This window comes from Nanorana parkeri, unplaced genomic scaffold (assembly GCF_000935625.1).
Source record: "Nanorana parkeri isolate BGI_ZX_2015 unplaced genomic scaffold, ASM93562v1 scaffold17, whole genome shotgun sequence".
NCBI lineage: Eukaryota > Metazoa > Chordata > Amphibia > Anura > Dicroglossidae > Nanorana > Nanorana parkeri.
The window spans coordinates 2,432,663-2,435,185 of record NW_017306285.1 but is presented as its reverse complement, the minus strand read 5'-3'; positions in this window follow the sequence as shown (position 1 = coordinate 2,435,185).

Here is a 2,523-nt window from a genome sequence, read left to right as displayed (position 1 = left end):
GCAGCAGGGAGTAGAGGGGCAGCAGGGAGTAGAGGGACAGCAGGGAGTAGAGGGGCAGCAGGGAGCAGAGGGGCAGCAGTGAGTAGAGGGGCAGCAGGGAGCAGAGGGGCAGCAGGGGTGTGGAATTCCTATCTCCCGATGCTCGGGACATGCAGTTCTGGGCACCGGGCGGGTAGTTGTTTTCTACATTTAGCCCTCCTTTGGGCAAGCAGGGCTAAATGTACAGCGGGGAAGCTGCCGCTTGTTTTGTACAAGTGATCCCGGCAATGTCGCCGAGAGCACTAGTTTGCAGCTTGCATACAGGGTGGCGCATTGAGGGACCTGGTCTTGGGGCAGCAGAGAGAGAAAATGCGGCCCTGATGAGACCTCAATAAAATCCCAGGTGCTCCCCAATAACAGCTGCATGACCTGCTACGGCTATAGTTACCCCACTGCATACAATGGAAACAATTGTTCCTCTGATAACGCGAGATGGAAATTCTGTGGACTTTGACAAGATTTCCTCTTCATTCTAGGACAGGAAGTGACAGAGAGATGAGCTCATGACTTTACTGCTTGTCCTTTTAATATCCAGTCACAGGCTGGGGGTAAGTCGCAGAATGACCCGGGCTCAGGGGAAGTGGGTTGAATGATGCCGGCCATCATACTGAGGACATCTAGTGGCAGAAATGAAACTACGGCAGGGAAAACAAAAACTTGCTGTTGGTGAAGATTGCAGCAAAATCTTGCATTGGCTTTGTATCTTTATGAATGGGCTATTTATTAATATTGAGCCTGGGCTTAGTACAAACCGCGCCGGATATTGCCCAAGTCTACTCAACGCTGTAGCAAAAAAAAGCGCAAAAACGCTGTGGCCTAGGTGTGAGTCGGGCCTAATAAATATTTTAGATTGCCTGCCAATGGAATGCCGTCATCCAAGTACTCTACTACTCTTTTCTCTCACATTGTCTAATATTAGGGCTGTGATGTGTCTCTGGCGCCCTCTGCTGGTACATTGGGGAAAAACAAAAACTACAAAACCAATTACCGCCTCTTATGTAAAAGTACCTCACAAAGCAGAAATAACATCTGACAAAAAATAAAAACAATAGCAAATAAATCACAATTATTATTATTATGTTATTATTATTATTATGTTATTATTATTATTACTATTATGTTATTATTATGTTATTATTATTGTTATCAATACTATTATTCAGGTGTAACACCTCTCCTGGGATTCAGCATCAGATCTCCTATCTGGTGCACAGCTGGGTCTCTCTTGGAGCGCTGGTGCTGCAGCCAATCAGGAGACAGTTCTGATTGGTACCCCCTTTAATTGCGACGTGACATATGGCTACACTTTAGCTGAAACCCCACCCCCGCTGTACCCAGTGACTCCAATGCACCAGTGTTTCCAGTGACTCCAGTTCACCCAGTAACTCTAGTTCACCTACTGACTCCAGTGCACCCTGTGTACCCAGTAACTCCAGTGCACCCAGTGACTCCGGTACATCCAGGTTTCTCCAGTGCCTCCAGAGTCAGTGCACCCAGTGCCTCCAGTGCACCCAATACAAGCCTCCTGATAAGCTCCTGTGGCCCCTCTGTCTGTGGATATGGACCCTCTGCCCTGACACCAGGTGGGGAAAACATGGTGACTCTAACTGCCAGGTGACACATGATGAAATGTAAATCTCTGCTTCCAGTGGGGTCACTGACAGAGCGGGTGTAATGCAGGAAAATAACATGCACATTGTAATAAATGTATCAGAAATGTTTCTGGGAATGGTGTTCGGTTAGACCAGCAAAGGATTAGAGAACATCCGTCATTATGTACTGTCCTTGGTGTCCCTGTCGGGAAGATTTCAGATCATTTCCTGTTCTGATGACCGAACAGGAAGTGAAGATTTCCCCAAAGACAATAGAACATAAAAAAAACCTGAGAGAGTTTATAAATCTTCCCGCTCTGCCCAAAACGTAAGAAAAAAAAAAGGTTTAAGGAAGACTTTTACATGAAACTGCAACATGTTGCCGCAAAAGCAAAGCAATCCTCCGATAACATGATGTGTATATGCCAAACATTCTTACCTGCTTCTGTCCCACAGGTATTGCTGCATGCCCTGCCAGACCCCCCCCCAATACACACACACTGGATGCTACGCAGGTAGGTTTACCGGACTCACCTGATCATTGTCTTGGCAGTGTAATCAGAAAAGCTGCCGCACAACATCCGCTGTGCGAGACTGAGCGGATCCAAACATGGAACTCCTGCTGCTGGGGATGTCTGTAATTAAAACTCAGTCTCTGTGCGGACATCTGAGGGCAAAAGCAAAAGAGACATCATACAAAGTACTGTTGCCATGGTTGCAGGGAACAGAATTGTATTTTATTTTTCCTTTGCAGTTCTTGAAAAATGTTTTTTTTAATTTAATTCAACATCAAAGGATTTCTCCCTCCCCTCTCTCTCACCCTCCCCTCCCCTCTCTCTCACCCTCCCTTATTCTCTCTCTCCCCCCTGCCGCCCCCCTCTCTCTCTCTCTC